General features: G+C 40.3%; 2 non-coding genes across 2 annotated transcripts; both read left to right on the forward strand.

Moving 5' to 3' along the window:
• The first annotated feature begins 17,953 nt into the window (after window positions 1-17,953).
• Window positions 17,954-18,027, forward strand: TRNAS-ACU (transfer RNA serine (anticodon ACU)). Its single transcript has one exon. It is a non-coding gene; the product is annotated as a tRNA-Ser (tRNA).
• A 3,426-nt stretch (window positions 18,028-21,453) lies between these two features.
• On the forward strand, window positions 21,454-21,527 carry TRNAS-ACU (transfer RNA serine (anticodon ACU)). The gene has a single exon. It is a non-coding gene; the product is annotated as a tRNA-Ser (tRNA).
• Window positions 21,528-23,602: the final 2,075 nt, after the last annotated feature.

Consider the following 23,602-nt stretch of genomic DNA (forward strand, 5'->3'; position numbering starts at 1 on the left):
GAGACACACATCAGGAGATGCAGCATATCGGAGGTCTTCGATGCCTTTCCAGCAAATGCACACCACCTGCTGCTGGTCTGGACACAAAACAATGCCCACAATCGGAGTCCCAAAATGCCCAACTACAGGATTCATGTAAGTAGTGAATTTAGGAATGAATTTAGACGTAGGAAATTAAGTTAGTTCACAAGTACATTCAAATTCAGATCTAAAGTCTAGGTAGGCCTCACGTCCTGGCAGCCCCCAGCATTTAAAAATGCCTTGATTAGAGGTAGAGAATTAAATGTAGATAAGAAGTAGACACAAAATAAGACTCCACAGAGCAGTTATCAGGTGTCTTTATCAATTGTTGCATTTAAAAAATCAAGCAATTAGGGAACACAATGTTGCAACAATGTAACCCTATTTGCAAAATAGTACTAAATAAGTTTGTCGATGTAAGACATTTGCAAAGGCGCATCCAAAACACGCTGGAAAATGCAACTGAATCTGTTTTTGGAGGCTAGAATAGGAAATGAGCATCGGTCCTACAAGTACTGAAAGCTCTTCTCCCATCTCCCTTTTCTGAAAAGCCATTTAATATATGGTTCCCAGATAGGGGACATATCAGATATTGCCTTTCAAAAGCAGCAAATATCATACCACTTCTATTGCCATCAAAGATAAACATTGATTGTTTTCAGATATTGGATTGAAAAAGCAGTCTTTATTGACATAAAGAAGCAAAAAAACATACATAAACATTACACACATAAGTACCGTGTGCAGCACAGCCAAAACACAATACAAATGCTGTCGGTATAGTACAGTTCAAGAACTACAGCACAGGCCAGCCTACACTATAAATCATGAACTGCACTATACATTTAAACAATACAATAATACAACAGTTAATAAGGCTATGGGTGTGGAGTGTAAGAGGGTGAGGGAATCACAAGCCCGAAGCTTTATTGAAAGACAGACACATATAAAGGGAGGATTAATAAATACAAAGATATCCTTTACTATAGAATGTAGTCCAATCCGGTCTTTCAACTCTTCCACAACTGAAAAACGGATAGTGTTCCCAAGCCTTCCATCCTGGAATATCTTCAGTCTCTCGCCAATGAAGAAAACAATCCCTCCAGCAGACTCTTCAACCACGATACAAGATCACAGCCAAAAGGGCGAGAAGCCACTACACTTGCGTTTAACCAAAATGGCTAAAACTTAGTGAAGGAAAGTGCAGTGCACCAAAACATAAGCTGACACAATCATGGAGTATGCGCCAGCATATATGCTCTTCTATCTATATTTTGCAAACCTGCTCTTGTCCCCTCCAGCTGCTCCATGTAGATTTGACGCCTGGCAAGGTGCATAACCCACTGACAAGCAGGCACACTCCTGCATGAGTTTTCACTCTCACTAGCTGGATGATACACATTCATTTGCATGTGCTTCACCTCCGACACACCGCCCACCCAACCACCAAGTCACCAGAGCCACCCACAAGCCAACTGGCTCCGTGATTTAATTTGCACAGTGCAGTCATCCAGGCAGCATGTCCTTCTCAATGGAATAATCTCTGGTTCCATGGAATCTTCCGCATTGGAATGCTGCGGAACAAAAATGATTTAAACATTCAGCTTGCTAGCATTCAATGTACCTGCGGCTTGGCTCTAGCACATGGGTCTTCATCCTGTGGCCCTCCAGCTGCTGTGAAACTACACATCCCAGCATGCCCTGCCACAGTTTTGCTATTAAGGTATGCTAAAACTGAGGCAGGGCATGCTGGTATATGTAGTTCCACAGCAGCTGGAGGGTCGCAGGTTGAAGACCCATATTCTAGCATGCCTGTTCTATGATGCATGTTCCGTGATGTCACAATCAGCTTGGAATGGGGTGTCTAGCATGCATTTGCTGACAGCCACTTGAGGGAGACACACATCAGGAGATGCAGCATATCGGAGGTCTTCGATGCCTTTCCAGCAAATGCACACCACCAGCTGCTGGTCTGGACACAAAACAATGCCCACAATTGAAGGTTCAAAATGCCCAACTACAGGATTAATGTAAGTAGTGAATTTAGGAATGAATTTAGAAGTAGGAAATTAAGTTAGTTCACAAGTACATTCAAATTCAGATCTAAAGTCTAGGTAGGCCTCACGTCCTGGCAGCCCCCAGCATTTAAAAATGCCTTGATTAGAGGTAGGGAATTAAATGTAGATAAGAAGTAGACACAAAATAAGACTCCACAGAGCAATTATCAGGTGTCTTTATCAATTGTTGCATTTAAAAAAATCAAGCAATTAGGGAACACAATGTTGCGACAATGTAACCCTATTTGCAAAATAGTACTAAATAAGTTTGTCGATGTAAGACATTTGCAAAGGCGCAAACAAAACACGCTGGAAAATGCAACTGAATCTGTTTTTGGAGGTTAGAATAGATGCAGGATCAAGTAGCTCAATGGGTAGGGTATTTGATTAGAATTCAACAGGTTATAGGTTTGAATCCTGGGTATGATAGTTTGAGGTGTTATTTAATAAAGTATGTTTATATATTAGTCACACATGGCTTACTTGTACAAATGGCATGTCACCAGTTAGTGCTGACTGCTGATATGCCATTTGCACAAACACGCCATGTGTGACTGTATATGCATTTAAGGAGGGCACCCCGGCAATACCACAAACCATTGAGTGTCAAGTATACTAGATATATCTTCAAATCTCATGTGCTTTCTCTGAGACCAATCTTGTTATGCCCCTTCCCCACAAGGCATGCGCCTTTTGTCCATATTGCAAAAATGGGGAGGGGGGGGGGGGGGGGCATATAATTATCTGTCACAGGGCACCAAAAAATCTAGTTATGGCTCTGGTATGCATTATGTAATCTGGCAGACCATATCTCCAACACTTGCTGGTTGGAATAGAAATCCGGTTATCTATGTGAGCAAATGACCATCAACGATTTACTCTCAAACACTAGAAAATGGACAAAAATGGTCCCCTAAACAAATTGGTTAAATTTTGGGTTTAACCAATTTGTGTAATGACCATTTTTGACCACTTTTCTAGTGTTTGGGAGCAAATGGTTAATTGACATTTGCTCCTATACATTACCAGATTTTCATTCCATCCATCCAGACTGGATAGATAGCCTGACAGATAATTGTGTAGTGTACGCCCAGGATAACTGTCAGTTGTGCTTTCTTTTATGACGGCACATAAATGGGTGGGCAGATCCAGAGCAAGCACTGCCCACTCATGCATAGTTGTCAACTGATGTGAAGTTCCAGGGGGCAATCTCAGTTATAAAGAAAAGTATCTGGAAATTGTCCCTAGTTTAAAAAAAAATAAAAAAAAAATTGATCAACTCCATTTATTTAGTATGATATCCCAGGTGATAGGATGCCGGCAGTCAGAACAACATACTTTATTAAATAACACATCTCAAACTACCATACCCAGGATTCAAACCTATAACCTATTGAATTCTAATCAAACACCCTACCTATTGAGCTATTTGATCCTGCATAAAAATTGTGAACATTATATAAAGCTATTGGTACTTTGAAAAAAAAAGTATCAGCATTACAACGCAGCAGATCCATGCAGTTTGCAGCCACACACTACATGTATCTGCTCAGCCACAATGCTGATTATTTCTTCACAAAGTACAAGGTGAGCTCCAAACAGAATTCTCTAGCTTAGAATTATGCCAAACCTATAAGTCGGGCCCCCCACCCTGGGATCCCCCAGAGGGAGGCCTGCACCGTCATGCGGCAGGCTTGTCTGTTTTGGAAGCAGGCTGATGGGCAGCCCAGGCTTGCTTCAGTCTGGGCTTGGCAGGTCTGGAAGCATGAGCTTGCTTTGGGTATGCCTGACCTTGGGTACGCTTTACATTGAGGATGAAAGGGCCAAGGGAAAGTACTTTTAGCCTTCTGCGTGGTAGGAGTCATACTATGTAGGCAAGCTGTTTTAGCAGTAGCCAGATCAGCTACAATCTTATTGAGGTCTTCTCCAAAGAGAGTGTCTCCCTTGAAAGGAAGCACCTCCAGGGTTTTCTTGGAATCCATATCCACCGACCAGGATCTCAACCAGCTGTATAAAGTATTACCTTGGAACTGGCTCTCCACTCCCCATTATCTGGTTATCATGACTTCCTCCGCTAGTGTCCAGACTCGCTTGCTGAAGCTCGGCCACTTCTTCCTAGCAGCAGGCTCCTGGATCACTGGGCAGCAGAGGTGCTTGGGAGCCGGAAGGGGGCGGAGCAATCAGGCAGGCAGTTGCAGTGCTGCCCAGCTATCTGTGGTGTGAGAAGAAGCAGGGGCACCCCACCGCTGGCAGTGCTGCAGCTAGCGGTGGTGGCAGCGGCGAGGCTGCTGGGCTGGGTCTTGAAAAAGGTGGAAAGAAGGGTGTTACGGCATGGAATGTACAAACTGCGAGACCCTGCTGGTAGCACCTTTGTCTATTTAGTAGGAAGGGCACGTAACAGCCGGAGGGCAATGGAGGAAGCCCCTTTAGGGCTGGAGCCCGGCGGCAACTGACTCCGTTGTCTCTGGCAGTTCCGCCCCTGGACTAGAGGAATGGTCAAGAACATGGCAACATTTAATGCCAAAAAATGCAAAATCATACACGTCTCAAAAATACAAAGGCTAACTATAATATTAAGGGCATTATAATGGCAAGAGGAAAGCTATCTAAGTATTACTATTTCAGGTGAGCAATGTAACAAAGCAATAGGAAAGGCAAGTCAGATGCTTGTTTGCATAGGTAAAGAACCAGTAGCAGAAAAAAGTAATACAGGTTGAGTATCCCATATCCAAATATTCCGAAATACGGAATATTCTGAAATACGGACTTTTTTGAGTGAGACTGAGATAGTGAAACCTTTGTTTTTTGATGGCTCAGTGTACACAAACTTTGTTTAATACTCAAAGTTATTAAAAATATTGTATTAAATGAACTTCAGACTGTGTGTTTAAGGTGTATATGACACATAAATGAATTCTGTGAATGAACACACACTTTGTTTAATGCACAAAGTTATAAAAAATATTGGCAAAAATGACCTTCAGGCTGTGTGTATATGGTATATATGAAACATAAATGCATTCTGTGCTTAGATTTAGGTCCCATCACCATAATATCTCGTTATGGTATGCAATTATTCCAAAATACAGAAAAATCCGATATCCAAAATTCCTCTGGTCCCAAGCATTTTGGATAAGGGATACTCAACCTGTAATGCCACTGTATAGGTCCTTGGTACAGCCACATTTAGAATCCTGTGTTCAGTTCCAGAAGCCATATCTCAAGCGCCTTGAGTCCTGTTGGAGAAAGAGCACTATATAAATAAATAGTATCAAAATTTGTTTCACGGCACCCCTGGGCCAAAGTTTTTTTTATTGAGAAATTCAGAAAAAAATATAAAATTAAGTAAATTGTGTTTATAGCATGTCATCCTCAGGTTCAGTTATGTTGTGAGGGAATGGTTTTGCCAATTTAATAAAGTATAAATAATTTTAATTGGTCCTGGACCACCAAACTATGCTACCAGTGCAAGAACCCCAGTTTGGAAACTACTGCAATAAAATAAACCTTTTTTGTTTTTTTTTAAACTACATGTAATACACCTTAGATCTCAGTTCCTAAAAGGTTTTAAACCCTTGCATACAGTAAACTACACATATTTAAAAATCCTACACCGGGCACAAGTGCTCACGGGCCAATTTCATGGCAGTCTCGGATAGGAGGGCATTGTGGATTCACCAAGGGAATGCTGATGCTGACTCCAAGAAGCCTCTTCAAGATCGCAGGAGCAGAGTCCTCTGCTTCTGCCAAATCCACTGCATGACGCTGGGGCTCTCTTGCAGGAGCCCACACCAGTGGGGGGCACCAGGGGCGGAACTACTGGCAGGGCAGGCAGTGCATTGCACTGGGGCCCCGCCGCACTCAAGGGCCCACAGCCGCCGGCATTACAATGAGTCACAATGACTCATTGTATCATGCCGCAGCCGCACACCAGCGCTCCCGTCGGGTCTGCGTCCTGCGACTCCCGCCGCCCGCCCGTCGTAACGAACAGATCAGGCCAGGGCACTACGGGCAGCAGCCGCAGCACCAGACACGCTGCCGCCTCTGTAACACACGAAGAGGGAGGAGGGTCGCTTGGAGATGAGAGGAGCAGCGGCACGGGGGGGAGGAGGAGGAGGAGGGAGGTGAAGGAAGGAGCCGCAGCAGCGCTTTGTTACTGGTGGAGGCGCTGCTGCTGCCCCTCTGCTTCACTATAGGCTGTCTTCCGAGCGCCTCCACCAATAACACAGCGCTGCTGCGGCTCCCTCCTCCACCTCCCTCCTCCTCCTTCTCTACTGCCCGGGAATCGTCAAGCTGCACGAGGAGCCTGAGCCAGCGGAGAGGGTAAGTATAATTCTTCTTTCTTTCTTTCTTTCGTCTCTTTCTTTCTTTGTTGGGACTGCCTGCCGCTATGTGTAAAAAAGGGGAATCTGCCTGCCACTATGTGTAAAAAGGGGGAATGTGCCTGCCGCTATGTGTAAAAAGGGGGAATCTGCCTGCCGCTATGTGTAAAAAGGGGGAATCTGCCTGCAGCTATGTGTAAAAGGGGGGAATCTGCCTGCAGCTATGTGTTAAAAGGGGGAATCTGCCTGCAGCTATGTGTAAAAAGGGGGACTGCCTGCCGCAATGTGTAAAAAGGGGGAATCTGCCTGCCGCTATGTGTAAAAAGGGGGAATCTGCCTGCAGCTATGTGTAAAAAGGGGGACTGCCTGCCGCAATGTGTAAAAAGGGGGAATCTGCCTGCCGCAATGTGTAAAAAGGGGGAAGCTGCTTGCCGCAATGTGTAAAAAGGGGGAATCTGCTTGCCGCAATGTGTAACAAGGGGGAATCTGCCTGCCGTAATGTGTAACAAGGGGGATGCTGTCTGCCGTAATGTGTAACAAGGGCACGCTGTCTGCCATAATGTGTAACAAGGGCAAGCTGTCTGCTGTAATGTGTAACAAGGGCAAGCTGTCTGCTGTAATGTGTAAAAAGTGTACGATGTCTGCCATTATGTGTAACAAGGGCAGGCTGACTGCTGTTATGTGAAAAAAGTGTACGCTGTCTGCCGCTATGTTTAACAAGGGCAGGCTGTCTGCCGTTATGTGTAAAAAGTGTACGCTGTCTGCCGCTATGTTTAACAAGGGCAGGCTGTCTGCTGTTATGTGAAAAAAATGTACGCTGTCTGCCGCTATGTGTAACAAGGGCACGTTGTCTGCCGTTGTGTAAAAAAGGGGGATACTGTCTGCCGTAATGTGTAAAAAGGGGACGCTGTCTGCTGTAATGTGTAAAAAGAGGACGCTGTCTGCTGTAATGTGTAAAAAGAGGAATCTGTCCGCCGTAAGGTGTAAAAGGGTCTCTACCTGGTGTAGTGGTGCTACTGTGCGGCGTAATTTGAATAATGGAGACTACTGTGCACCGTTTTATGAATTGGTATTATTTTGTGGCCACACCCCTTAACCACGAAGCCACGCCACTATGTTTTTTGGCGCGCGCCTACGGCGCGCACTGCCCCTGTTTTGCATGCAGGGGTGGGGCTCCAATGCCGTTTCTTGCACACACTGCTAAAATGTCTAGTTACGGCACTGTTGCTAGGTATCCACTTCCCTGAGCAGGCCCCCCTCACCAGATCCTCTCCAGGGGTGAGGGGGTGGACTTGGATGGGATGGGGGGGGGGCCCAAGCCATTTTGTCGCACATGGGCCCACTGCTCGCTAGTTCCGCCACTGGGGGGCACGTCTAAAACTCTTCAGTCAGTTCTGGATTCATTCGGACCTGGACTCGTGGGTTTTACAAATAGTGTCCCAAGGGTACAAACTGGGGTTTCAAGAAGTTCCCCCTCACCGATTGTTCAAATCAGCCTTAGTCAGCAGGGAGCATAATTGTGACTCCTTGCTTGCGAAGGAGAACCATCATTTCCGCCATCACCCTGGTGAAAATCCTCGGAGCCGTGGACAGACCAAACGGCAACGTCTGAAATTGGTAATGACAATCCTGAATTGCAAACCTCAGGTAGCTTGATGCAGTGGCTAAATGGGAACATGTAAGTAGGCATCCTTTATGTCTACCAAAACCATGAAATCTCATTTATCCCCCGGACTGGAGATCACTACCCTGAGAGATTCCATCTTGAAATTGAATTTCTTTAGGTAGAAATTAAGGGATTTCAGATTTAAGATTGGTCTGACTGAGCCGTCCGGCTTCGGGACCACGAAGAGGCTGGAGCCTTACGTGTAGCTTGCACCAGTTGTTATAACACGGGAGAGTCCAATGACAGAAGAGACGGTCTCGGGCTGCAGGAACGGCGCTTCACTGGCGCCTGCTGTGCTGAATAATTACCCGACTTCCAAGCTCTGAGTCCACGCCTCCAAGTGCCGTATGCAGACACCACAGTCACGGTTGTGTTCTCCCGATCTCCGTTTAGTCCACGGATATTACCGCTAGATGATGGTATATTTTGGGGGTGCAAATAAGGCTGGTATAAGGGTCCAATGACTCTCCCGTGTTATAACAACTGGTGCAAGCTACACGTAAGGCTCCAGTGTGGAGCGGTTATTTTGCACAATATCATCTCCTTTGCCAAGTGGCAGCATATTGAGGAATTCCAATATATAACAATTTGTTTTAATAGCATATTGAAAGTATTGTTTTCTTTTAAAAATCCATTAATTTTCTTTACCCTATTATTAAAATGGTAATTGACAAAAACAAACTACATTGTCACCAGAAGAGCAATACAAAATGTACAAGTGATATATTAAAATCATCTTTCCAGCTTGAATTTCAATGATGCATTGGGGCAACGATTTTGTGAGAAACATTTTCACCCTTAAATAAAGATTTTCTTAATTCCTTACCTGTGTGCTAATTAGATATCACCTTGTTTTCACATTAAATAGACTTCCACATGAGAAAGCAGCAAGGATGCAGTGGCGTTAATGTTTCCTGGTGTCAACCTGTATTATTTCAGTAGAAATTGAAATGAGGATGCATCTTGCTGCCTTTCCAATGAAGCAAGTTTAATTTAGTAATAGGTGAAAAACCATCCTTACAAAGGTGTTAATCAGAGACTTGGCTTTGTGGACACTTTTCAGAGAACAAATTTGTTAGCATAAAAATAAAGCCAGAAAATGAAGAGCTGTTTAATCACTCAATTGGATTTTTTTGCCAGCATATTTCTTTTTCTCTGCAACCCACTGCTAAATTGTGCTTCCTAGCTGTTGTTATAAAATTACTGAATCAAATCTAACTCTGATTACATCAGAGAAGGCCAGGTACCCTACACCATAATGTGATCACATGTGCACAAGAGCTGCACAGCTCAACACTTACTCAGCCATTGAGGTGACGTCACAAATCCTCCCACAAAACGCCGGGTCCCTCCAGTGTTTTTCCGGACACTCCCTAGAAACATTCAGTTGCCACCCACACAAACACCCTCTTCTTGTCAATCTTCTTGTGATCTCCGGACCGTCGCACCTACGCATTGTGGCGCATACGCATGTGCAGTGCAGACCTGATTGCCCGCTGGGTGAAAATAAATTGAAGCGATCTGGTCTGAATAAGCCCCAATGTCTATTCACGGGAGACAGAGGGGCTGGGGCATGGTCAGCAGCTCACAGAGCACCTATAATGACAAAAATGGGAGACATGGCTCATGATCGCGATATACCTGCGAAGGTACGCCCTCTATTGATTGACAGGCAGAGGCATTCGCATTTTCTGCGGGGCACCCGGAGAAAATGTAGGCACATGCACAGGATGGACCCTGCGTATATGCCCCTATCCTCTTCATAGTTTTTGGGGTTGGAACGAGCAGTGTGAAAACATCAATCGATGGGGGTAATTCCAAGTTGATCGCAGCAGGAATTTTGTTAGCAGTTGGGCAAAACCATGTGCACTGCATTTACGAACAGATGATTTTTTATATAAATTTTAAAATGTTAGTAAATGTGTGTTTTTTTCAACCTGGAAGCCCAACATCGATTAAGATCGATCTTAAATAGACCCCTGGGTTTTAAGGATAACCATGGTTGAGTCCAATAATTAATTCACATTGACCGAAGTTCTAATTAAGTAGTGATGTGCACCGGAAATTTTTCGGGTTTTGGTTTTGGGTTCGGTTCCGCGGCCGTGTTTTGGGTTCGGACGCGTTTTGGCAAAACCTCACCGAAATTTTTTTGTCGGATTTGGGTGTGTTTTGGATTTGGGTGTTTTTTTCAAAAAACCCTAAAAAACAGCTTAAATCATAGAATTTGATGGTCATTTTGATCCCATAGTATTATTAACCTCAATAACCATAATTTCCACTCATTTTCAGTCTTTTTTGAACACCTCACAATATTATTTTAATTGGTATTTGGTACCGGGGACACAGTACCTCAATCAAGTCTATAGTTGGCTCTGAAATCAGCATTAAACTGGATCCACACTTAGATTATCTGTCCAATTTTTTTTTCTAGTTGAAACAAAATTATGCTAATATGTGGCAGCAAATGACAATTGACCATTTGCTCCCAAACACTGGAAAACATCCAAAAATGGTCATTTAGATAAATTGGTTAAATCCATTTCATTTAGCTAATTTATCCAAACTACCTTTATTGTATCTTTGTGGGTGAATGATGTGTGGGTCAGTGTTGAGGGTGGTGGAGGAGATGGGTAATAGGCACAGCAGGGTGTGGACAGTCAAATAGTGTGCTTAGAGGTGCAGATAAATAGGGATATCTAATAATTCACCCACTATTCTATAGAATTATTAGATATCCCTATTTATCTGCATTACTCACCTAACACTCAGCATTTATCTACATGCTGATGCTATTCATAGCACTTAGCTTGCAAGTATTTTACCCATAAGGAGACACATTAGATGTTCCCTCTCTTTTCATTAAAGACGTCCCCAGCAACCATACTGTACTATACTACAACAGGAATAATTACTATGGGGGATTATACCATTTGATCTGGAATAAAGGGAAAATATTGTGGAAAGAGTGCTGTAAGTGTATGATATGTAGAACTATTGCCAGGTTCTGACATTTGTCAAGTGAATTACTAATATACATTCAACTAATATTACATAGTGTCCAGTAATTCAGTATCAGACTAATTGATATAGTCAATTTGGATCAATAATAAAGACACAACACAGGTAGCGAACCTTGATATTAATAAATGTATTTCCATTTATTATATATGGTAATTACATTATACAAACTTATTGTACTTTATTTCGTGTTTAGACAATTTTAACGAATTTATTAAAAGTTAATTTTTAAATCATCATTTGTGCGCCAGCAAAAGAGACATTCTTTTCTCTTCTCCTTTCCTGCATAACATTACTTGTCTCTGGTAGCACCCCCGAACGTCCTACAATTAATATTTAATATAACTGATGGACATTTATTGGGGCCTCTTCATACAAATATTTAAAATTTAATAGCTGGTGCAGAACACAGCCCCTTCCCCCCATTCCCTGTATATCTGGATTCACCAAGGAAATGCTGATACTGACTCCAAGAAGAAATGGAGTCTCTTCCCTATGAAGGTGAAGCCTTGTTTGGCGACGGCCTAGTTAATTTGATCTCGGCAGCTCCCGCAGGTAAGTCAACCTTCTTGCACTATGTTCCCTCTCAACGGATAAAGACGCATCATTATCTGATGCAGTCATTTCGGCCCAATAGATATGCAAGAAGTTAAGATTCCCCTTTCTTTGCAGGTAGAGGAAGGAGAAGAGGGAAGAGCATATTGGTTTTGGGTTCGGTTCCGCGGCCGTGTTTTGGGTTCGACCGCGTTTTGGCAAAACCTCACCGAATTTTTTTTGTCGGATTCGGGTGTGTTTTGGATTCGGGTGTTTTTTTCAAAAAACCCTAAAAAACAGCTTAAATCATAGAATTTGGGGGTAATTTTGATCCCAAAGTATTATTAACCTCAAAAAACATAATTTACACTCATTTTCAGCCTATTCTGAACACATCACACCTCACAATATTATTTTTAGTCCTAAAATTTGCACCGAGGTCGCTGTGTGAGTAAGACTGTGTCTGCTGTTATTAAATGGCCCTTAACTCCAGAACATTTATGTGGAGACAACTTTCCTGACTTGACCATCTTCCTTGGACGTTTTCCCCCTGTGTGACTGCTCCCCACCTCGAAAGGGTTGCATCCGTGGTCCCTAGGATCCAGTCCTGGATCCCGAACCATCGCCCCTCTAGGAGGTGAGAACTGTGCAGCCACCAATGGAGTGAGATTCTGGTCTTGGAAGACAGGATTATCCTCCGGTGCATGTGTAAGTGGGATCCGGACCACTTGTCCAACTGGTCCCACTGGAACACTCTGGCATGGAACCTGCCAAACTGAATGGCCTCGTAGGCCAAAACCATTTTCCCCAGCAACCGAATGCATTGATGGATTAACACTCTTGCTGGTTTCAGAATTTGTTTGACCAGACTCTGGATCTCCATAGCCTTTCCACTGGAGGAAAACCTCTTCTTCTGTGTCCAGTATCACTCCCAAAAACAACAACCGCGTCATTGGGACCAACTGCGATTTTGGCAAGTTTAGGAGCCAACCATGTTGTTGAAGAACTGTCAGGGAGAGTGCAATGTTTTGCACCAACTGGTCCCTGGATCTCGCCTTTATCAGGAGAACATCCAAGTACGGGATAATTGTGACTCCTTGCTTGCGAAGGAGAACCATCATTTCCGCCATCACCCTGGTGAAAATCCTCGGAGCCGTGGACAGACCAAATGGCAACGTCTGAAATTAGTAATGACAATCCTGAATTGCAAACCTTAGGTAGCTTGATGCAGTGGCTAAATGGGAACATGTAAGTAGGCATCCTTTAAGTTTACCAAAACCATGAAATCTCCTTCCTCCGGACTGGATATCACTACCGTGAGAGATTCCATCTTGAAATTGAATTTCTTTAGGTAGAAATTGAGGGATTTCAGATTTCAGATTGGTCTGACTGAGCAGTCCGGCTTCGGGACCACGAAGCGGCTTGAATAAAAACCTTCTCCCTGCTGACTAAGGCTGATTTGAACAATCGGTGAGGGGGAACGTCTTGAAACCCCAGTTTGTACCCTTGGGACACTATTTATAAAACCCACGAGTCCAGGTCCGAATGAATCCAGAACTGACTGAAGAGTTTTAGACGTGCCCCCACTGGTGCGGGCTCCTGCAAGAAAGCCCTAGCGTCATGCAGTGGATTTGGCAGAAGCAGAGGACAATCTCTGCTCCTGCAATCTTGAAGAGGCTACAGACCTCTTCCCTCTTCTCCTTCCTCTACCTGCAAAGAAAGGGGAATCTTAACTTCTTGCATATCTATTGGGCCGAAATGACTGCATCAGATAATGATGCGTCTTTATCCGTTGAGAGGGAACATAGTGCAAGAAGGTTGACTTACCTGCGGGAGCTGCCGAGATCAAATTAACTAGGCCGTCGCCAAACAAGGCTTCACCTTCATAGGGAAGAGACTCCATTTCTTCTTGGAGTCAGTATCAGCATTTCCTTGGTGAATCCAGATATACAGGGAATGGGGGGAAGGGGCTGTGTTCTGCACCAGCTATTAAATTTTAAATATTTGTATGAAGAGGCCCCAATAAATGTCCATCAGTTATATTAAATATTAATTGTAGGACGTTCGGGGGTGCTACCAGAGACAAGTAATGTTATGCAGGAAAGGAGAAGAGAAAAGAATGTCTCTTTTGCTGGCGCACAAATGATGATTTAAAAATTAACTTTTAATAAATTCGTTAAAATTGTCTAAACACGAAATAAAGTACAATAAGTTTGTATAATGTAATTACCATATATAATAAATGGAAATACATTTATTAATATCAAGGTTCGCTACCTGTGTTGTGTCTTTATTATTGATCCAAATTGACTATATCAATTAGTCTGATACTGAATTACTGGACACTATGTAATATTAGTTGAATGTATATTAGTAATTCACTTGACAAATGTCAGAACCTGGCAATAGTTCTACATATCATACACTTACAGCACTCTTTCCACAATATTTTCCCTTTATTCCAGATCAAATGGTATAATCCCCAATAGTAATTATTCCTGTTGTAGTATAGTACAGTATGGTTGCTGGGGACGTCTTTAATGAAAAGAGAGGGAACATCTAATGTGTCTCCTTATGGGTAAAATACTTGCAAGCTAAGTGCTATGAATAGCATCAGCATGTAGATAAATGCTGAGTGTTAGGTGAGTAATGCAGATAAATAGGGATATCTAATAATTCTATAGAATAGTGGGTGAATTATTAGATATCCCTATTTATCTGCACCTCTAAGCACACTATTTGACTGTCCACACCCTGCTGTGCCTATTACCCATCTCCTCCACCACCCTCAACACTGACCCACACATCATTCACCCACAAAGATACAATAAAGGTAGTTTGGATAAATTAGCTAAATGAAATGGATTTAACCAATTTATCTAAATGACCATTTTTGGATGTTTTCCAGTGTTTGGGAGCAAATGGTCAATTGTCATTTGCTGCCACATATTAGCATAATTTTGTTTCAACTAGAAAAAAAAATTGGACAGATAATCTAAGTGTGGATCCAGTTTAATGCTGATTTCAGAGCCAACTATAGACTTGATTGAGGTACTGTGTCCCCGGTACCAAATACCAATTAAAATAATATTGTGAGGTGTTCAAAAAAGACTGAAAATGAGTGGAAATTATGGTTATTGAGGTTAATAATACTATGGGATCAAAATGACCATCAAATTCTATGATTTAAGCTGTTTTTTAGGGTTTTTTGAAAAAAACACCCAAATCCAAAACACACCCAAATCCGACAAAAAAATTTCGGTGAGGTTTTGCCAAAACGCGTCCGAACCCAAAACACGGCCGCGGAACCGAACCCAAAACCAAAACCCGAAAAATTTCCGGTGCACATCACTACTTAATTAGAACTTCGGTCAATGTGAATTAATTATTGGACTCAACCATGGTTATCCTTAAAACCCAGGGGTCTATTTAAGATCGATCTTAATCGATGTTGGGCTTCCAGGTTGAAAAAAACACACATTTACTAACATTTTAAAATTTATATAAAAAATCATCTGTTCGTAAATGCAGTGCACATGGTTTTGCCCAACTGCTAACAAAATTCCTGCTGCGATCAACTTGGAATTACCCCCATCGATTGATGTTTTCACACTGCTCGTTCCAACCCCAAAAACTATGAAGAGGATAGGGGCATATACGCAGGGTCCATCCTGTGCATGTGCCTACATTTTCTCCGGGTGCCCCGCAGAAAATGCGAATGCCTCTGCCTGTCAATCAATAGAGGGCGTACCTTCGCAGGTATATCGCGATCATGAGCCATGTCTCCCATTTTTGTCATTATAGGTGCTCTGTGAGCTGCTGACCATGCCCCAGCCCCTCTGTCTCCCGTGAATAGACATTGGGGCTTATTCAGACCAGATCGCTTCAATTTATTTTCACCCAGCGGGCAATCAGGTCTGCACTGCACATGCGTATGCGCCACAATGCGTAGGTGCGACGGTCCGGAGATCACAAGAAGATTGACAAGAAGAGGGTGTTTGTGTGGGTGGCAACTGAATGTTTCTAGGGAGTGTCCGGAAAAACACTGGAGGGACCCGGCGTTTTGTGGGAGGATTTGTGACGTCACCTCAATGGCTGAGTAAGTGTTGAGCTGTGCAGCTCTTGTGCACATGTGATCACATTATGGTGTAGGGTACCTGGCCTTCTCTGATGTAATCAGAGTTAGATTTGATTCAGTGATTTTATAACAACAGCTAGGAAGCACAATTTAGCAGTGGGTTGCAGAGAAAAAGAAATATGCTGGCAAAAAAATCCAATTGAGTGATTAAACAGCTCTTCATTTTCTGGCTTTATTTTTATGCTAACAAATTTGTTCTCTGAAAAGTGTCCACAAAGCCAAGTCTCTGATTAACACCTTTGTAAGGATGGTTTTTCACCTATTACTAAATTAAACTTGCTTCATTGGAAAGGCAGCAAGATGCATCCTCATTTCAATTTCTACTGAAATAATACAGGTTGACACCAGGAAACATTAACGCCACTGCATCCTTGCTGCTTTCTCATGTGGAAGTCTATTTAATGTGAAAACAAGGTGATATCTAATTAGCACACAGGTAAGGAATTAAGAAAATCTTTATTTAAGGGTGAAAATGTTTCTCACAAAATCGTTGCCCCAATGCATCATTGAAATTCAAGCTGGAAAGATGATTTTAATATATCACTTGTACATTTTGTATTGCTCTTCTGGTGACAATGTAGTTTGTTTTTGTCAATTACCATTTTAATAATAGGGTAAAGAAAATTAATGGATTTTTAAAAGAAAACAATACTTTCAATATGCTATTAAAACAAATTAAAATGGTAAAAGTTATTGTACTTTAATGAAAAATAAAAGAGCAAAAATATCAATCCCAGTTTTGGATTACTTTAATTAACAAAAAAAAATGCATATAGCAGAGGATAGTTTTAATCTGCCTACCTCTGGGTTATGGGCCCAGCATGCTTCCATTGCAGTACTCTGCTGCACATGTAAGTGCAAGAGATCCTGAAGCACTCACTCATCATGGGAAAGTACCAATGTGTTTCTTCGTTGGTGGATGGAAGAAACATCTTACAAAAACTCTCCAGATTATTGACTTTTTAAAGTTTTTCTAGGAAACGTTTTAGATGAATGCTTATTAGCCTTTGTCAGTATGTACTTTTGCAAAGTGTCTCTGTGGCGCAATCAGTTAGTGTGTACGGCTATAAACCAAAAGGTTGGTGGTTCAATCCCACCCAGGGACGTAATTGACCTTGTTATCAGATTTTGGTGATCTTTAAGTAGACAAGTCAAAATTTCAAATCCCCTCTTATGGTGTAGGGTACCTGGCCTTCTCTGATGTAATCAGAGTTAGATTTGATTCAGTGATTTTATAAAAACAGCTAGGAAGCACAATTTAGCAGTGGGTTGCAGAGAAAAAGAAATATGCTGGCAAAAAAATCCAATTGAGTGATTAAACAGCTCTTCATTTTCTGGCTTTATTTTTATGCTAACAAATTTGTTCTCTGAAAAGTGTCCACAAAGCCAAGTCTCTGATGAACACCTTTGTAAGGATGGTTTTTCACCTATTACTAAATTAAACTTGCTTCATTGGAAAGGCAGCAAGATGCATCCTCATTTCAATGTCTACTGAAATAATACAGGTTGACAGCAGGAAACATTAACGCCAATGCATCCTTGCTGCTTTCTCATGTGGAAGTCTGTTTAATGTGAAAACAAGGTGATATCTAATTAGCACACAGGTAAGGAATTAAGAAAATCTTTATTTAAGGGTGAAGATGTTTCTCACAAAATCGTTGCCCCAATGCATCATTGAAATTCAAGCTGGAAAGATGATTTTAATATATCACTTGTACATTTTGTATTGCTCTTCTGGTGACAATGTAGATTGTTTTTGTCAATTACCATTTTAATAATAGGGTAAAGAAAATTAAGTGGATTTTTGAAAGAAAACAATACTGTCAATATACTATTAAAACAAATTAAAATGGTAAAAGTCATTGTACTTTAAGTAAACATAAAATAGCTAACATATCAATCCCAGTTTTGGATTACTTTAACAAAAAAAATGCATATAGCAGAGGATAGTTTCAATCTGCCTACCTCTGGGTAATGGGCCCAGCATGCTTCCATTGCAGTACTCTGCTGCACATGTAAGTGCAAGAGATCCTGAAGCACTCACTCATCATGGGAAAGTACCAATGTGTTTCTTCGTTGGTTGATTTAAGAAAATTCTTACAAAAACTCTCCAGATTATTGACTTTTTAAAGTTTTTATAGGAAACGTTCTAGATAAATGCTTATTAGCCTTTGTCAGTATGTACTTTTTACAAAGTGTCTCTGTGGCGCAATCGGTTAGTGTGTCTGGCTACTAACCAAAAGGTTGGTGGTTCAATCCCACCCAGGGACATAATTGACCTTGTGATCAGGTTTTGGTGATATTTAAGTAGACAAGTCAAAATTTCAAACCCCCTCTTATGGTGTAGGGTACCTGGCCTTCTCTGATGTAATCAGAGTTAGATTTGATTCAGTGATTTTATAAAAAACAGCTAGGAAGCACAATTTAGCAATGGGTTGCAGAGAAAAAAATATGCTGGTAGAAAAATCCAATTGAGTGATTAAACAGCTCTTCATTTTCTGCCTTTATTTTTATGCTAACAAATTTGTTCTCTAAAAAGTGTCCACAAAGCCAAGTCTCTGATTAACACCTTTGTAGGGATGGTTTTTTACCTATAACTAAATTAAACTTGCTTCATTGGAAAGGCAGCAAGATGCATCCTCATTTCAATGTCTACTGAAATAATACAGGTTGACACCAGGAAACATTAACGCCACTGCATCCTTGCTGCTTTCTCATGTAGAAGTCTGTTTAATGTGAAAACAAGGTGACATCTAATTAGCACACAGGTAAGGAATTAAGAAAATCTTTATTTAAGGGTGAAGATGTTTCTCACAAAATCGTTGCCCCAATGCATCATTGAAATTCAAGCTGGAAAGATGATTTTAATATATCACTTGTACATTTTGTATTGCTCTTCTGGTGACAATGTAGTTTGTTTTTGTCAATTACCCTTTTAATAATAGGGTAAAGAAAATTAAGTGGATTTTTTAAAGAAAACTATACTGTCAATATACTATTAAAACAAATTAAAATGGTAAAATTCATTGTACTTTAAGTAAAAATAAAAGAGCAAAAATATCAATCCCAGTTTTGATTACTTAAATTAACCAAACAAAATGCATTTAGCAAAGGATAGTTTCAATCTGCCTACCTCTGGGTTATGGGCCCAGCATGCTTCCATTGCAGTACTCTGCTGCACATGTAAGTGCAAGAGATCCTGAAGCACTCACTCATCATGGGAAAGTACCAATGTGTTTCTTCGTTGGTTGATGGAAGAAACATCTTACAAAAACTCTCCAGATTATTGACTTTTTAAAGTTTTTCTAGGAAACGTTTTAGATGAATGCTTATTAGCCTTTGTCAGTATGTACTTTTGCAAAGTGTCTCTGTGGCGCAATCAGTTAGTGTGTATGGCTATTAACCAAAAGGTTGGTGGTTCAATCCCACCGAGGGACGTAATTGACCTTGTTATCAGATTTTGGTAATCTTTAAGTAGACAAGTCAAAATGTCAAACACCCTCTTATGGTGTAGGGTACCTGGCCTTCTCTGATGTAATCAGAGTTAGATTTGATTCAGTGATTTTATAAAAACAGCTAGGAAGCACAATTTAGCAGTGGGTTGCAGAGAAAAAGAAATATGCTGGCAAAAAAATCCAATTGAGTGATTAAACAGCTCTTCATTTTCTGGCTTTATTTTTATGCTAACAAATTTGTTCTCTGAAAAGTGTCCACAAAGCCAAGTCTCTGATTAACACCTTTGTAAGGATGGTTTTTCACCTATTACTAAATTAAACTTGCTTCATTGGAAAGGCAGCAAGATGCATCCTCATTTCAATGTCTACTGAAATAATACAGGTTGACACCAGGAAACATTAACGCCACTGCATCCTTGCTGCTTTCTCATGTGGAAGTCTATTTAATGTGAAAACAAGGTGATATCTAATTAGCACACAGGTAAGGAATTAAGAAAATCTTTATTTAAGGGTGAAAATGTTTCTCACAAAATCGTTGCCCCAATGCATCATTGAAATTCAAGCTGGAAAGATGATTTTAATATATCACTTGTACATTTTGTATTGCTCTTCTGGTGACAATGTAATTTGTTTTTGTCAATTACCATTTTAATAATAGGGTAAAGAAAATTAATGGATTTTTAAAAGAAAACAATACTTTCAATATGCTATTAAAACAAATTAAAATGGTAAAAGTTATTGTACTTTAATGAAAAATAAAAGAGCAAAAATATCAATCCCAGTTTTGGATTACTTTAATTAACAAAAAAAAATGCATATAGCAGAGGATAGTTTTAATCTGCCTACCTCTGGGTTATGGGCCCAGCATGCTTCCATTGCAGTACTCTGCTGCACATGTAAGTGCAAGAGATCCTGAAGCACTCACTCATCATGGGAAAGTACCAATGTGTTTCTTCGTTGGTGGATGGAAGAAACATCTAACAAAAACTCTCCAGATTATTGACTTTTTAAAGTTTTTCTAGGAAACGTTTTAGATGAATGCTTATTAGCCTTTGTCAGTACATACTTTTGCAAAGTGTCTCTGTGGCGCAATCAGTTAGTGTGTACGGCTATAAACCAAAAGGTTGGTGGTTCAATCCCACCCAGGGACGTAATTGACCTTGTTATCAGATTTTGGTGATCTTTAAGTAGACAAGTCAAAATTTCAAATCCCCTCTTATGGTGTAAGGTACCTGGCCTTCTCTGATGTAATCAGAGTTAGATTTGATTCAGTGATTTTATAAAAACAGCTAGGAAGCACAATTTAGCAGTGGGTTGCAGAGAAAAAGAAATATGCTGGCAAAAAAATCCAATTGAGTGATTAAACAGCTCTTCATTTTCTGGCTTTATTTTTATGCTAACAAATTTGTTCTCTGAAAAGTGTCCACAAAGCCAAGTCTCTGATGAACACCTTTGTAAGGATGGTTTTTCACCTATTACTAAATTAAACTTGCTTCATTGGAAAGGCAGCAAGATGCATCCTCATTTCAATGTCTACTGAAATAATACAGGTTGACAGCAGGAAACATTAACGCCAATGCATCCTTGCTGCTTTCTCATGTGGAAGTCTGTTTAATGTGAAAACAAGGTGATATCTAATTAGCACACAGGTAAGGAATTAAGAAAATCTTTATTTAAGGGTGAAGATGTTTCTCACAAAATCGTTGCCCCAATGCATCATTGAAATTCAAGCTGGAAAGATGATTTTAATATATCACTTGTACATTTTGTATTGCTCTTCTGGTGACAATGTAGATTGTTTTTGTCAATTACCATTTTAATAATAGGGTAAAGAAAATTAAGTGGATTTTTGAAAGAAAATAATACTGTCAATATACTATTAAAACAAATTAAAATGGTAAAAGTCATTGTACTTTAAGTAAACATAAAATAGCTAACATATCAATCCCAGTTTTGGATTACTTTAACAAAAAAAATGCATATAGCAGAGGATAGTTTCAATCTGCCTACCTCTGGGTAATGGGCCCAGCATGCTTCCATTGATGTACTCTGCTGCACATGTAAGTGCAAGAGATCCTGAAGCACTCACTCATCATGGGAAAGTACCAATGTGTTTCTTCGTTGGTTTATTTAAGAAAATTCTTACAAAAACTCTCCAGATTATTGACTTTTTAAAGTTTTTCTAGGAAACGTTCTAGATGAATGCTTATTAGCCTTTGTCAGTATGTACTTTTTACAAAGTGTCTCTGTGGCGCAATCGGTTAGTGTGTCTGGCTACTAACCAAAAGGTTGGTGGTTCAATCCCACCCAGGGACATAATTGACCTTGTGATCAGGTTTTGGTGATATTTAAGTAGACAAGTCAAAATTTCAAACCCGCTCTTATGGTGTAGGGTACCTGGCCTTCTCTGATGTAATCAGAGTTAGATTTGATTCAGTGATTTTATAAAAAACAGCTAGGAAGCACAATTTAGCAATGGGTTGCAGAGAAAAAAATATGCTGGTAGAAAAATCCAATTGAGTGATTAAACAGCTCTTCATTTTCTGGCTTTATTTTTATGCTAACAAATTTGTTCTCTAAAAAGTGTCTACAAAGCCAAGTCTCTGATTAACACCTTTGTAGGGATGGTTTTTTACCTATAACTAAATTAAACTTGCTTCATTGGAAAGGCAGCAAGATGCATCCTCATTTCAATGTCTACTGAAATAATACAGGTTGACACCAGGAAACATTAACGCCACTGCATCCTTGCTGCTTTCTCATGTAGAAGTCTGTTTAATGTGAAAACAAGGTGACATCTAATTAGCACACAGGTAAGGAATTAAGAAAATCTTTATTTAAGGGTGAAGATGTTTCTCACAAAATCGTTGCCCCAATGCATCATTGAAATTCAAGCTGGAAAGATGATTTTAATATATCACTTGTACATTTTGTATTGCTCTTCTGGTGACAATGTAGTTTGTTTTTGTCAATTACCCTTTTAATAATAGGGTAAAGAAAATTAAGTGGATTTTTTAAAGAAAACTATACTGTCAATATACTATTAAAACAAATTAAAATGGTAAAAGTCATTGTACTTTAAGTAAAAATAAAAGAGCAAAAATATCAATCCCAGTTTTGATTACTTAAATTAACAAAACAAAATGCATTTAGCAAAGGATAGTTTCAATCTGCCTACCTCTGGGTTATGGGCCCAGCATGCTTCCATTGCAGTACTCTGCTGCACATGTAAGTGCAAGAGATCCTGAAGCACTCACTCATCATGGGAAAGTACCAATGTGTTTCTTCGTTGGTTGATGGAAGAAACATCTTACAAAAACTCTCCAGATTATTGACTTTTTAAAGTTTTTCTAGGAAACGTTTTAGATGAATGCTTATTAGCCTTTGTCAGTATGAACTTTTTGCAAAGTGTCTCTGTGGCGCAATCGGTTAGTGTGTCCGACTACTAACCAAAAGGTTGGTGGTTCAATCCCACCCAGGGACGTAATTGACCTTGTTATCAGATTTTGGTGATCTTTAAGTAGACAAGTCAAAATTTCAAACCCCTTGTTATGGTGTAGGGTACCTGGCCTTCTCTGATGTAATCAGAGTTAGATTTGATTCATTGATTTTATAAAAACAGCTAGGAAGCACAATTTAGCAGTGGGTTGCAGAGAAAAAGAAATATGCTGGCAAAAAAAATCCAATTGAGCGATTAAACAGCTCTTCATTTTCTGCCTTTATTTTTATGCTAACAAATTTGTTCTCTGAAAAGTGTCCACAAAGCCAAGTCTCTGATTAACACCTTTGTAGGGATGGTTTTTCACCTATTACTAAATTAAACTTGCTTCATTGGAAAGGCAGCAAGATGCATCCTCATTTCAATGTCTACTGAAATAATACAGGTTGACACCAGGAAACATTAACGCCAATGCATCCTTGCTGCTTTCTCATGTGGAAGTCTGTTTAATGTGAAAACAAGGTGATATCTAATTAGCACACAGGTAAGGAATTAAGAAAATCTTTATTTAAGGGTGAAGATGTTTCTCACAAAATCGTTGCCCCAATGCATCATTGAAATTCAAGCTGGAAAGATGATTTTAATATATCACTTGTACATTTTGTATTGCTCTTCTGGTGACAATGTAGTTTGTTTTTGTCAATTACCCTTTTAATAATAGGGTAAAGAAAATTAAGTGGATTTTTTAAAGAAAACTATACTGTCAATATACTATTAAAACAAATTAAAATGGTAAAAGTTATTGTACTTTAAGTAAAAATAAAAGAGCAAAAATATCAATCCCAGTTTTGATTACTTTAACAAAAAAAATGCATATAGCAGAGGATAGTTTCAATCTGCCTACCTCTGGGTAATGGGCCCAGCATGCTTCCATTGCAGTACTCTGCTGCAC

The sequence above is a fragment of the Pseudophryne corroboree genome, unplaced genomic scaffold, assembly GCF_028390025.1.
Source record: "Pseudophryne corroboree isolate aPseCor3 unplaced genomic scaffold, aPseCor3.hap2 scaffold_1063, whole genome shotgun sequence".
Classification (NCBI taxonomy): domain Eukaryota; kingdom Metazoa; phylum Chordata; class Amphibia; order Anura; family Myobatrachidae; genus Pseudophryne; species Pseudophryne corroboree.